This window comes from Malania oleifera, chromosome 6, assembly GCF_029873635.1.
Source record: "Malania oleifera isolate guangnan ecotype guangnan chromosome 6, ASM2987363v1, whole genome shotgun sequence".
Lineage (NCBI taxonomy): Eukaryota > Viridiplantae > Streptophyta > Magnoliopsida > Santalales > Ximeniaceae > Malania > Malania oleifera.
Window position 1 is genome coordinate 25,485,487 of NC_080422.1, and position 16,047 is coordinate 25,501,533.

Consider the following 16,047-nt stretch of genomic DNA (forward strand, 5'->3'; position numbering starts at 1 on the left):
TCTGATACAGACGGCGATGACGAGAGCTGCGAGATGGGCGAGATGCAGAGCTGCAAGTCTGCGACTGCGACGTCACGCCTACTGCGAGGCTGGGACTGCTGGACTGCAAGAGCAAGAGTTGAGAGGCGAGACCGCGAGAGACTTGCAGAGTAGAGAGCAGCGGCGAGCCGGCAAGAAACGGAGAGGAGGGTGGCGCTGGTGTTGCACCGGCACGGCTGCTAGGTTAGGTTTAATTTCAATTTTTCAAATGCTTTCAGCAAATAAGAATATAAAGTATAGATATATATGCGAGGTAACCTGGCCCGAACTCGCATAATCCGTTTAATAAACAGGTCGGGTTCAGGTTCACCTGTTTATAAATGGGTTAGCTTACATTGACCCAAACCCAATTTAAACAGGTGGGTTACGAATCACTTGTGGGGTTTCAATCTGTTTTGTCACCCCTAGATCAATCAAGGATCCATACCGTCAAAAGATATAGGAGAATTAATATACAACTAGTAAGACATCTATCAAGTTTAACAAATATGTAAATGGTTTGTTCACATTTAGATGTCTAAAGAAGTATCGATCAATAATATGACATTCAAGAAGCTTATTGTATGCATACAACAGTTTCAAATATGGGCCGCTAATAATCAAATAAATAATATAGAAAAAAAACACTTGCCCTTGCCTTTACTTGCATCACCTTTCTTTTGACCTAATAGTGGTATTAGTACCCACTATATGAGACAAACATAAAGAGTTAAGGTTCATTAACATGTAGGTCTTCTCTTATTTTGGACCTTTGACAAGTAGGTGGACATTGAAATAAGTTAAAAGCTTTGGAATTACACCTTTCTATTTGTTTCATTTATTTCCTTCTATGGCAGAAGTAGTATAAATAGTTGAATAAATAATATTATGGTCCGTCTCAAATTGTTTGACGCACATATAAACTTTCCTTGAAAAATTATAGCATATTTTATGGCGGTTAGTAATTTTCATGCAAAAGTTGCTTGTACTACAAGCATTAGAAATAGAAATTAGATATTTTATGTGGTTTTATTAGCTTTGTGATAAACAATTCCTCATAAATAATAAATTTTGTGTCACATTTCCATTAGAGAATTTCATCACCTTTCATTTGGGGTTCGATATTCATTATTACAAAATTTAATATTTCAATCAAAATGAATCAATATTTGCATCATCCATCTGTATGATTCCAACAATAAACATAACAAGGAAAAGAAATTTAAAGAAGACACATAAATTTATGTGGTTCAGCTATAAAGCCTACATCCACAAAAGAGGGGACATTGTTTCACTATTGAAAAATAGTACATCAAGGAGATACATCACAAATATAAGTATTACAAATGAAAGACAAATATTATGATAATGATATATATAGAGATAAACAAAAAAATATATATAAATAATAAACATATTAAGTTAACATTAATGGAATGGTCCGACTCCATTGTGACATACAATCCTTCTTAAACACGAATTGTCGTTGTGACCTTCTTCAGGGCGAAAGCCACACCTCATCTTTCTCCTGCCCTCTTGCATATCCATTTCGTTATGCAGTCTCGAGCTCTTTGGATGTTCTTCTACCTAATTAAATGTTGGTTATCGTACAGTGTTGGTGTTACTAGATTTGTCCAATATTCTTCATGGAGGACTGGGATGAAGTCCATTGCATATGCATATGTAGTGTGATGCTCTATCATTGTGAAATAAGAATCGAAATGGCGACCATACCCCACTCTCCTTGACCCACACATAGCTAACAAATTTGAACAAGGGTAATATTGTGGATTTTGCCACCTCCCATATGCATCGTAACGCTCCGAACCCATAAACCCGACTCTGGTGTGTTATACCTGATAATATCGTGATAAATCATAATTCATAACATACGCAGCGGAAAATATAAACATAATCTTCATAAACATAGTTTTATAATACCAACATTACATAATACCAGAGTTTACTATATCCTAACTACAAATCCATAAAATCCAACCATCGCTTGCATTTCCATAAATACATAATTTCATAACATTCCAGTATGTCCACAAGCATTCTTTTCTCCACAGACTTAAAACATAAAGACTTATAACATAACATATACATCCCCAAAATATTATCAACATATACCCTGTTTCTTTATATAGTCCTCCAAAAATGCTAAAAATACCCTCGAGCTCCTAAGCCCGACCACGAGGATGTCCTAAAAAAGAAACATTCATATTCGGGTGAGACACATTTCAGTAAGGGAAGAAACAAACATATTAAAACAGCGTGTGACTAACATGAGGTAAATAGACATCATTTTAATTTCATTTGCAAATCATCACGTAACATTGAAATCATTTTCTGAACCTACACAATCATATGCAAATATTTAACCCACGAGATTACCCAAGTATATGGGTGATTACCGGCCTATACAAGTTGCACCCTTCTACTCTGATACTTAGGTAACCCTAAGGTCACAACTAAAGCATACCAGGGCACTCACCTTACTCAATAAGTCCTCAAGTGCTAGATTAATCTCGTACTCACACATTCAACAATAGTTTATCGGCAAAGGCCCTAAGGATAGGGAAATCTAGCCGCCCTTACAAGTAGGTTCCATTTGCCCTAGTACGTTATGTAACTACTGCCACATCTAAAGCTACTAGTGCACTCGCCTTACTCAGCAAGCCCTCAGGCAAAGAGTTTGCCTCACCCAATCATAACATGTTCTACGTACATACATACTTCTAATATTATAATATATCATTCTTTCTATCATTATTCATTCATACACATTCATTCATGTTCATAACTTAACTTTACATTTCGTTTCACTTTAAGTGACTCTTTCCCATTTATATCATTCATGTTTCACATTTCATTTCATTGCATTGTCATTTCATTGCATAACATTTTCATTTCATTCCTTCGTACTACAACTGGTCTTTAGTCATCATTTGTTAGTTTCCACATAGAAATGCGCTAAAATCTGCTAACATGGTTGTCTTTCAGCTGTCTTACATTTACATGGTTGCATTTAACATACACAAGCAACATTGTCCATATCATTTTTATTCATAAAGCTTTACTTACTTAACCTGCTCGTATAGTTAACATATATTCACACAGAATCTCATGCAACACAATTTAACAGTAAAATTCGTATACATTCCTTAAAAAAATAAGTCAATCAATATTTAACATTTATATACTGAAAATACATTTCCTTCCTTACTTACTTCCTTAGAAAATTCATTTTCACTTTCATTCGTTTACTTTCACATATACATAAATATATAAGCAATCCTAGGCTCAAAAAGCATAAATTTCCTGATTGGCATTTTAAACCCACATATAAACATATATACATAAATAACATATAATCTATTTTAATTTATGAAAAACCTGATTTAATATATAAATTTCCCCCTTACCTGACTTTCAAATTACGCCTGTAGGATCCCCAAACTGATACCCACAGCGTTCACCTAGACCCTAAATCCAAAAATCCTAACTTAATTAAAATAAATTCCAATTAACTTAAATCTTAAAGAAAATACTTATTTACTATTTCCTAGGCTCCAAATGACAATATTCCTTAAGACAATCCCAAAATAACTAACTTACCCTAATTCTGGTATGTTTCCCAAACCTCACAACCCAACGATCAGCTCCTATAGCCTTGAAGAGAATGATCCCATGAACCTCGTGGCAGTTTCGGATCTTCAAACCGGGTCAAATCTGGCCCGAAATCAAAGAGAGAAGGCTGAAGGTTCGTTTTAAAGAGAATTCGTGAAAATTCACGCTAGAAATGAAGAACTCTCTATTTCTAAGTAGGGCTTCGTCAACGAGACACGTCGATTCGTTGACAGGAAGATACCTTCGTTGACGAAATTCAGAGTTCCAAATATACTCTCTTGGGATTCCTTCGTTGGCAAGAAAGCGAGCTCATCGACGAGCTTAGTAGGACACTCGTCGACAAATACAGAACATTCGTCGACGAGGCCTGTTACTTTCTTAAAAATGCTTCCTTTCTTCCCCTTATTTTCCTTTAATCCATTTTATTCATTATATTTTCTAATTATTGAATTTCAAGGTCACTACATTCTCCTCTCCTTAAGAAATTTTGTCCTCGAAATTTTACCAACTAATCATGCTGTCACATTATTTTACATTCATTTGCTAACTACTATTATAAGAACTCAAGATGCATATCATCATATAAATCATTCAATCATTTTCCATTAAATAAAATTATCATACCTGCTTCTCTGATAGCATCCTCCTCAGCTCGAAGTGTATATAGCCGAGGCTGACTACCTCTTCCAAGTGGTATCTGCTGCTTTCCCTTATCCTGATTCTGAGCAGCTACCATAGGCAAGCGTTCTCAGCAATCTTTCCCGTGGTGCCCTGGCTTACCGCACCTATAGCAATTCGGAGTGTTATACCAACATTCGCCCCTATGCCTCTTATCACACTTCGGGCATATAGAGCCCATTGCTTCTTTCCCTTTCTTCGCTGATCCTTGACTGGCCTCAGATTGAAAACCAAATGGTGCAGGTCTCTTCTTCTGCTCTGAAGGTTCACTGCTACCCCGGATACACTTCTCTAACACTGAGTTCTTATCAACTATTTCTGAAAAACTCTAGACCTAAAACCCGACTACCAGCTCGTAGATCCTGTGCCTCAGGTCTTTCTCAAATTTTCTGGCCTTTCTTACTTCATTTGGGACCAGAAATGGAGCAAAACGCGACAACTCCACAAATTTAGCCACATATTCCATAACTGTCATGTCTCCCAAGGTCAGATTGGTGAACTCTTCAATCTTCTCCTCTCTGACAAATGAAGGAAAATACCTGTCAAAGAAAAGCTCATTGAACCTCTCCTAGGTAAGAGCTATCTTTGCGACCCTCTGATCCTCCAGCAGCTTCGCAGAAAGCCACCAGCACTTCGCTTCTCCTGTCATTTTGAAAGCAACATAACGGACCTTCTGCTCGTCCGTGCAGTCGAGTACAACTATGATCTCGTCTATCTCCTATACCCAATTCTCTACTGCCAATGGATCAGGTCCTCCTGTAAAGGCTGGAGGGTTCATTCTCATAAACTCTTTTATGCTACAGCCCTGCCTTGCAGGTGGATAGTTCTGTTCTTTTGGATCCTTCTTCATTTCATAGTTTAACTTTGCATTTCGTTTCACTTTAAGTGACTCTTTCTCATTTATATCGTTCACGTTTCACATTTCATTTCATTACACTGTCATTTCATCGCATAACATTTTCATTTCATTCTTTCGTACTACAACTGGTCTTTAGCCATCATTTGTTAGTTTTCACATAGAAATGCGTTAGAATCTGCTACAGTTAGTTTTCACATAGAAATGCGCTAGAATCTGCTAACATGGTTGTCTTTCAGCTGTTTTACATTGACATGGTTGCATTTAACATACACAAGCAACATTGTCCATATCATTTTTATTCATAAAACTTTACTTACTTAACCATCTCGTATAGTTAACATATATTCACACAGAATATCATGTCACACAATTTAATAGTAAAATTCATATACATTCCTTAAAAAAATAAGTCAACCAACATTTAACATTTATATACTGAAAATACATTTCCTTCCTTACTTACTTCCTTAGAAAATTCCTTTTCACTTTCATTCGTTTACTTTCACATATACATAACTATATAAACAATCCTAGGCTTAGAAAACATAAATTTCCTAGCTGGCATTTTAAACCCACATATAAACATATATACATAAATAACACATTATCTATTTTAATTCATGAAAAACCTGATTTAATATACAAATTTTCCCCTTACCTGACTTTCAAACTACGCTTGTAGGATATCCGAACTGATACCCACAGCGGTCACTTGGACCTTGAATCCAAAAATCCTAAATTAAAATAAATTTTAATTAACTTAAATCTTAAAGAAAATATTTATTTACTATTTCCTAGACTCCAAATAACAATATTCTTTAAGACAATCCCAGAATAACTAACTTACCCTAATTTTGGGATGTTTCCCAAACCTCACAACCCAACGATCAGCTCCTATAGCCTTGAAGAGAATGATCCCACGAACCTCGTGGCGGTTCCAAATCGTCAAACCGGGTCAAATCCAGCCCGAAATCGAAGAGAAAAGTCTGGAGGTTATTATTAGAGAGAGAGAGTTCACAAAAATTCACGCTGGAAATGAAGAACTCCCTATTTATAGGCAGGGCTTCGTTGACGAGATACGTCGATTCGTCGACAAGGCGCTATAAATACTTCGTCGACGAAATTTAGAGTTCGAAATATATTCTCTCAATATTCCTTCGTCGACGAGAAATCGAGTTCGTTGATGAGCTTAGTAGGACACTCATCGACGAATACTGAACATTCGTCGACGAGGCATATTACTTTTTTAAAAATTCTTCCTTTCTTCCCCTTATTTTCCTTTAATCCATTTTATTCATTATATTTTCTAATTATTTAATTTCTGGGTCATTACATGCATAGCGTTGCTCCTTTATATCAACAGTTTGAACATTTCAACCCTTACTTGACTAGCGCGATGTAGTTCAAATATTAAACAATCCCCTTTCAATATTAAAATTTATAATGTCATACCCAACATACATTATTCCCCTTCTTATATAGAGTATAACCATTCCCCAACTCCATCGCTTGTCGAGATGCCTCCCATCAGGCACTGAAATACTGTGCAATGCAGTAAAACACCATCTGTATAGTGGCAGTTGTTGGTAAACTACAAGTTCCTTTAAAGATGACATTAAAGCATTCAACGATATTAATAGTCATGCCTCCACATGTGAAGGGGGATCTCCTCAAAAAAAATATTTCACAGGTGGCTTGCTTTCACTTAGCATCCTTTTCATCAAATTATTAAATTTTCTTACTTGGTGTTCCCTTCAAGCTATTTCAACCAACCACTTCAACGCGGTATTTTGCACCCTTTTATTAAAGCTACTAACGACGTGCTACACGCAAAATCTATTGTATGCACAAGGCATTTGCTAGTCGAAATTGCGACAAACTGCACCAATAATACCGGGGTGCCTGTCTGATATGAGACATAAATCATTGGGATTAGTCACTTCATCTCAATTGCACTGAAGAAACTAGAACCATGTCGGGAGACTCTCCTTTTAAACCATTGCAAATGCTATAATAAATATTTTCTAGTTTGGATTAGGGACCCTTGTGATTAGTAATTTTCCTTCGTACTTCTCATATAAGTGCATTCCATCTATATAAAGAACTAGAGGACAATTACGAAATCCCTTAATTGATGCTGAAAACGACCAAAAAACACATGTCAACACTACTAAGTTATTAGCATCAGGATCGACTTCACCTTTGTCCTAGTATTTGACTCACACATAGCATGCATCCACTTCAGCGGTATTTGATATGAAAGATGTCAACCCCCAAAATTCCTTACAATAATATTTATACTTCAACCTCATGTGTGCCTTTAAAGCAGCAATTTAAGCACCAACATCACACTTGATAATTTTTGTTATCTCATCCGCAACTAAGGACGACTTCAATTGTGGGTGGTTCTGCAAAAGAGTCTTATTGACGTAGGTATGGGGGCCTCTATACTGTGTAATTTCAAAATAGCCCATGGTTCCTATTGGTAAGTTTGCAACCTCTTAGCGCAGCTCTCTTCTGCATTGCACCTAAAAATCCATGTTGTTGGGCTCAATTGGATGACCTTGAAGTCGTGGTGTGTTTAGGCATGGTGCATGCGCATAGTGTATCAAATCATCATTTGTGTCAAAAATCATACCCTTACAAAATTCTGAAACACCGTCCCATCAAGTGCCCTCAAGAGAACTCTTAAATTGGGTTATGATATCACTAGCTCCAACGCCGATCATGTATGCTAATTGTGGCATGTCGCGCACCCGTATCTCTCCCTCAACTATGTTCTCAGCAAGCATGACAACTTCTTCACTCTCAACTGCATAATCGTCTAATTCACCTACTTCTTTTACCACATCTTCTACTTCTTCAAAGTCCCCCTCCAAATCATATTTTTCCTCTAATTTAGGGTCACTTGCAATATCGGGTCGCATTGGCTCCACCGTGTGCGCCCCTCTCTCATCCATTACAATTGATAAAACCATTTGAAAGTATGGTATAGGCATAGTTGTGCCTGAACTTTAGCCACATCTATATTCAGTTGATGTTCCCAGTTTGTCATGAAAATTATGACCAACATTATACCCATGCAAATCTATCTCATCAGGTGTAAACTTCATTGACAAAAATTCTGGATAAAATGACATATGGGGCACGCCATTCAAATCTAGAGTTACTGTCACTTGTAAAAGGTCATCGTATAACCAATCTATCTCTATAGTATCAAAATCATTATATGATTGATGCTGAAAAAATGTCTCTCTCTTTACAGTTGAACCTCCTCCCATACTTCTACTCCTACTTTAAGGGATGTGTTTTACAAAAATTTCCACTATATACATGTCAGAACAAAAACTTTGTAGGTCCAATGCAATTGGAACATTTGAATCATATTTTATCAGTACATCAACATACACTAGACTCCACCACCCCCTCATTGCAAATATCTCGAAATTAATCTAATTTGTATTCATTCTAATTGATGCATAAATCTTTCATATATTTTCCCTTTAATATTTTTTCACTTCATCCTACTTCTAACTTGAATCGCATTCATTGGCCCAGTACTGTACTCATTGTCGGTTGACCTATGTATAATTTTTCCATCAATGTATAATAAAATCAAAATTTTCTTAGTAGACAAACTTGATATCATTCTAAGATTTCAATATCAAATCTCAGTCAATTTTCAATTATACATAATAGATTCTTCTATTCGAAATCCTTATTTATTGATTTACTATCCTAATGATAAAAATATATATTCCTACTCTAATTTCTAAATTTTAATGAGTTATAACTTTGTAACCATAATACTCATTAATAATCTTTTCAAAATAACCCATCCAATAGAAATAATAATCATTATCACTAAAACTTAATTATACTTGCTAGTAATTAATTTGAATATCACTATTTAATATATGCACTCTTCTAAATGAATGATAATGATTATTGACTATATTTTACGTAAATAAACTTAACCTTGAAATAACGAGACTAATTTTAATTCTTATTTCCTAAAATACCCTGATACTTAATCTAACCAAACATAAATATTTCTCACTAATACAATTTTCAAATTATAAACACTAAATACTATCACTAAAACCAAATTATAGTCATTAATTACCAAGTGCCAAAATTGTTAGTTTTACTTCTAATTTATCCAAATCACCTAATATTTAATCTAACCAAACATAAATATTACTCACTAATATTATTCTTGATTATAAACACTAAATAACTATCGCTAAAACTAAATTATAATAAGTAATTACTAAGTAACAAAGTCACTATTTAATATATTACTAATAATATAAACTATATTTTACGTAACTTAAATCAACAATTTTACCTGCATAATTTAAAAACGAACTAAGATATTTAAATCTTTAACTCAACTAATGTAAATATTTTTTTCTCAAAAAAACAAAAAGTTAATAACAACTTAAATATTATTTCAATTTGACAACATAATAATTTCTCACAAACGACTAGTTTTTAAACTGAATATATTTCACTAAATAACTAGTTCAAATCAAATTATTATTATTCTAAATTTCAACTAAACTAATGTAATTATTACTTTCTTACAAAAACAGATTTTAACTACAACTTAATAATTATTTTTTATAAAATAATTATTTTTAATAAAAATTAATTTTCTAACAAAACAAATACCCCCATGAAAAATTTTCAACAAATATTAACTTCTATTCAAAAAAAATACCTCAATAAAAAATTTTCAGCAAATATTAACTTATGTTCAAAACAAATACCTCAATAAAAAATTTTCAACAAATATTAAATTGACTTTATTTCTAACAAAATTTCAAAGAAAAATAATTTTGAAGTCATATAAAACTATTATTTTCACAATGATCTATTACCAAAGTTGAAACAAATAATTTCACGTATAATCAAATAATGCAAATGAAACAAAGATAAGAAATCAAAACCCAAATTCCAAATGTTTGCTTCTAGTATAACACTTAACACAAAATTAAAGAGAACTTGAACTTCAAATTGAGAGAGGAGAGGATTTTTTTGTATGACCTGATTTGACAATTTGAGGGAAATTTATACAGGTGATGCTTCTTCTTCTCAGTAAAATCATTCATTGATAGTGCTCAATGACCATTAGAGGAGAGTCATTGAAGGAGAAAGTGAGGAGGCGACAGTATGGAGGAGGTAGGGCGGAGGAGGAAGGAAGGAGAAGGAGGGAAGGCTCGCGTTGAGGAGGAAGAAAGAAGGGAACCGACAAGTAGGAAAGAAGAAGAAACCGACTTTCTATAAGTCGATTTCTGTGCATAGAACCGACTTATGGAAATTTGGTTTTCCCTAACATCAAAACGACCCAACACTGACTCTATTGAGACACAGGGATGAACGATTAGTGACCATTTGAATTTTTTGAACAAAAACTGACTTTCCATAAGTCGATAACCAACTTATGGAAAGTCGATTGGATAGAATTTATTTATTCCACCTACCATCGTATAGAGATATCTTTATTTTATGTAAATATTAAGGTTTTGTAGCCCTAGCAAAGATTAAAAGAAATTGAAGTGAGGAAGTGAAGAGAGAAGCAATACGTGGGGCAACTCACGTTCACTTCTCAAATTTAAATTCAACATCAACTTTCTACAACATGGCTTTCACACATTATCTATAAGAAAACATCTTTACATGAAATTATACATATATCCCTAGAACTATATTACATTAAAAAGCATACCCCTGGAAAACAAGAATACTACTGATAAGCCCCCTCAAATAAACATAATACTATACTAATTAAACTAAACACATGATAAACTACTAACTAAATCGACCCAATTCTTCTTAACTATTCTATAGCACGGATCTTCCCAAAGCTTTGCTTCTTGCCCTGCATCAACCCTCCCCCAGTTAGAAGAAGATTCAGACTTTAAATTTTGAAAATGTTGGAGGATTAGAAGCAAGAACTAGACTTAGACTCTTAAAAGTTAACATTTGAGTGAAACAAGAAACCAAGTTCCATTTACAGAATCATAGACTTTAATAAAAGTTGGCATCAATGAACATCACTTTCATTTCCTTCCTTGTAGTGTCTTCAAGTTAAGTAATCGTGCCTTATTCCTTGTGCGACAACCCGAATAAATCTGGAATTTAAATAATAAAGAGGAAAGGAAATACCCAGAGGACTCACTGACGAATACAGGGAATTTGTCAACGAGGGTAGAAGAGAATTCGTCGACAAAGACTGAATTTCGTCGACGAAGAAATACCAAAAGAGTTTTGAGCCAACTGAATTTCATCGACGAGGACTGAATTTCGTCAAAGAAATTATTGAAGGATTCGTCGACAAATGACGTGACTCGTCGATGAATCCAGTTCTATATATATCAAAAATCCAATTTTTAACTTCTTTATTAAGCTAACTCTCTCCTCTCTCTCTTCCCTTCGTTCCTCTCTCACTCTCTCTCTTCGATTTTGGGCCGGATTTATGTCGGTTCGACGTTCTAAAGTCATCACGACACTCCTGGGGAAATTCTCTCCAAATCTGCTGGAGCGGATCGTTGGTGAAAGTAAGTTGGAAATCATTCCTGAATTGAGGTAAGGCTTTTTAAGTCAAATTTGGTCTTATGGTAGTTATAAGAAATGATGTACACGTAGAATACTGAAGTTTAATACTGGGAGTTTTTAGTTTCAGGGTATTGATCAGAAAATCCTACGGAGGGTAGACCAGGATATTTTAGGGGCTTTCTCAGTAGTCAGGTAAAGGAATAAACTAAAACAGTTATTTTCCATGCAAAATATTATTAATTATGAGTAAATTTAATTTCAGAAGAGCATATGTTATATTTGTATATTACGAATGAAATGTACATTTGGGAAATACTACTATTATGTTGAAATGTATATGTATGTATGAGATGCCAGAAAATTACGAATTTAAAATAAGAAGTATGATTTTATACAGCGCATGTGTGGTAAGAATATTATTTTACGTGAAACGTATTATGGTATAAAGTATTTTATGAGTAAAGTATGTTTTCAAGTATTATGAAAAGATATGTTATGTTATGACGATTTTGACGAATACATGATAATTGATTTATTTTCAGAATGTATATACCTGAAATGATTCCAGCGCTAGACCGTGTAATTATGATATGTTCGGCACGAGGCCATAATTATGATATATTCGGCACAAGGCCGTAATTATGTTATGTTCGGCACGAGGCAGTAATTACGATATGTTCGGCACGAGGCCATAATGATGTTATATATGATCATATATTATATGCTATCAAAACCCGGATGTTAGTTTAGTTCAGTTCAGGGGCTCGGTACCGTAGCTTATAGATCAGATGTTTATGATCAGATTAGTGCTAACCACCCCACGAGGGGGTGGGAGATGGATAGTCGATGTGGCTTTCAGTAGAGTGTGGACGTCCACCTGGCAGTCCGGACCAGGGTGTGGCGGGTTCATCATACTTACAGACATATTTGACTCTGCAGTGGTCGGTCAGCCATTGTCGGGTCCTGCCTTCGGGCTACACAACCCGTCATAGGGGGGTAATACATGACATCAGTTAGCTATTCATCTTGGGTATGTTTTTAGTATTAGCAGTATAACAGATGTTTATGTACAATATGATTTATCAACAATTATGAAAGTATATGATTATTCAGTATGTTACGATAAATGTCTACAGATATATGAAATGTACTGTATATGTATAATTACATTAAATATTCATGTTGTCACACAGTTGTACTTAGTTTATTTTCCCTTACTAAGAAGTGTCTAACCCCCGAACATTAAATGATTTTCAGGAAACCCAGAGAGACCGACAGGTCAGGGCCGTCGTTGAGTGATTGGAGCTTCCCTACTAGAAGGGTAAGCGTTGAACTAAGATCGGGAGATTTTTGTTATATGATCCTAGTGTTATTTTGAATTTTTGGAGGTTGTATATAGTAACAATATTTTGTATTATGTTTTATGGCTAGATGTTTGAGACTTTTATACTTATTGCTGCTTAAGTTTTTGCTGTGATTGACAGGTGTCCACGTTACCCACGGGTTCGGATCGACTTTTCTATTTATTATGTTACATTTTAAGTTAAGAAATTGAGGTCGTTACACCTTGTCTTGGTTAATTCGTAGAGTCAACTCTTAAATGATCTTCTTACCATTATAGTGAAAGACACAAGTGTTCTCAAATCCTTTTAATTACACCCAAATCATCCAACCAAAGAGAACGAAGGAGAATATGGTCAATCTTCATAGATATGATATCACACCAAAGATCAGTCAAATATTCAGTCATTTGGATAGGAACCAAACATCTTTCACAAATATGTATAGTAGAGTTTTCAACCCAAGCTATGGTATAAGGATTCGAGTGACCCCATTTATGGAAACCACATTCATTGGACATCTTCCATAGTTGATACCAATTTCTCACAAGAGTAATTAGGAAGTTTCCTCGTGTTGCCGACCTGTGAACCTCCGAAGATGATCAAACAATGGTAGATTAAGGGGTGGGGATTATAGTGGTAGTTGGATTGCGATAAGAATAACATAGGAAACCTGAGATTTCGAAGGGACAATGGCTAAGCAATCTTCTGCTGGCATATGGGACCACACCCATGGTCAAACGGCAATGAAAATTTTTTGGCAAGCCTTTTACTGGTTTTCACTTTTGTCGGTGTGGAAGGTGTCACAAAAATATTTTACGTCTATTTGTAACAACCTGCTTAATAAACTAGGTTTTTTTTTTTTCTTTTTATACTATAACATTCTACATGTTCTGATACCATACCAGGGAAAAACCAATCATATACCTAAGCAGCAAAAAGTAGAAACTGAATAAACATATCCATATGTAAACATATCCATATGTAAACATATACAACACCATACCACACAATACCAGAGTGCTACATGCTTCCCAAAAATACCCACATATCTCTGTTCCCAAAGCACCCTCAACTAGCTAAGGTAAACAAAATCATTCCCAAAAATGTACTCACTCTCTGACAGGGCACCACTGAAGCCCCTCTACTTGCGAGTCTGATCTGCGCGCCTACCTGGATCACCTAAAAAATAATTCAACACTGGAATGAGCCAACGCTCAGTAAGAAGACATATGTTATTACTAGTGTGTAGCAAATGAGCTACTATGTATCATGGAATCTATTTTTATGTAAACATGTATAACTAAATATGTAAGTACAGTATAAGTAATAAAATTCACCACCCCTGTCCATATTGCTTAACATGACAGTATTGGAGTTTATTATTCAAAATACTTCTAGTATAAGTAAGTATGTTCCCTGTTTCTGCAAATCTATACATACGTAATAATAACTGAAAATGTTCCTTGTGGCTATCTGTGTGTCATAACTTACCCCCTCATGACAGGATTGTGCGGCCCATAGGCTGGATTTACCTTGGCTGGCCAACTAGGAATAAATCACTATACTCCATAGGTCGATCTGCCCACCTCAACCCATATCTGGATGGGGAGCCTAACCTCTTCAAGGGTCTAGGTGAACGACCTTACCACGTATTATTTAAATAGGTAGTTGCACTCATAAAGTAACATAGTATCTGTAGCAACGGTACCGTACTCTGTAGCTGCAAGTCCAACAGGGTCTGATACTATATAATATATTTCTATATACAACTATCTGATTTACCATAATTCTGAAATAATCGTAATAACCGTTATGTTGCATAAAATATACTGTAATTCTGAGAACTGTATAATCATAACAATGCAACTGCTTAATCACAATACTGAAACTGCATGATCATAATATTGATATTTGTATATTCATGGTACTGAGGTTCATAAAATCATGGTACTGAAATATCATAAAATCAGAATACTGAAATATCGTAAAACATATTTTCGTACTATATTCATATTCACAAGCCATACGATACTTTAATTCATAATTTTCGTAATTAAATAAACTGTATAACATTTTTAAAATACCTAGCATAGCATATTTCCCTTATCTGACTACTAGAAAGTCCCTATAAAATACTAACTTAAAACCCGCAGGGCCTCCTACAAAATACCCTGAAAACAATATTTTCAAGAACTAAATATCAATATTTCATCGTCTACAACATTTCTTATAACTACCATAAGGCCAAAAATAGGTTAAAAGGTCTTACCCTGAATTTGGGATGAAATCTAACTCGATCCCATCGACAATCCGTAATAGCAAACTTGAAGAAAACTTCGCCAGGAACATCGTGGTGGCTTCGGATCGTCAATCCGGCGTCTGGAGGGGTCGGAAACGAAGAGAGAAGTGAGAGGATCCGTAGGAGTGAGAGAGGAGAGAGAGAGAACGGTGCGAAAAATGAATAAAAATCCGGTTTTTATCTATTTATAGGGCCAGATTCGTCGACGAGACACATCACTTCTTCAACGAATCCCTGTATTCGTCGACGAAATTCAGAGCAGTCCGAACTGTCTCTCGGTATTTTCTCGTCGACGAAGCCCTGTATTCGTCGACGAAATCCTTCAGACCTTCGTCGATAAAACCTTGTATTCGTCGACAAAGCTTGGCCGTTTCCTTTAAATTATTTTATTCCCCAGAATGCAATGTCGTCGACGAAATCTACGGCCTCCTTCTGTTTCTGTATCTATTTTTCTCTTCCTATTAATTATTAAAATGCTATTATTTTTCGGGTCACTACACTATTTGGTATTGTTGTGTTTTTCATTTCCATTTTTACAATTATAAAAACATATTTGTTTATATTATCAGTTTTCTATTTCTGAAAATCAGGTTTTATGGCTTTCAATTGTTTTGGAAACCTGTTACTAAAATTTTAATATCTAAAAATAGTTT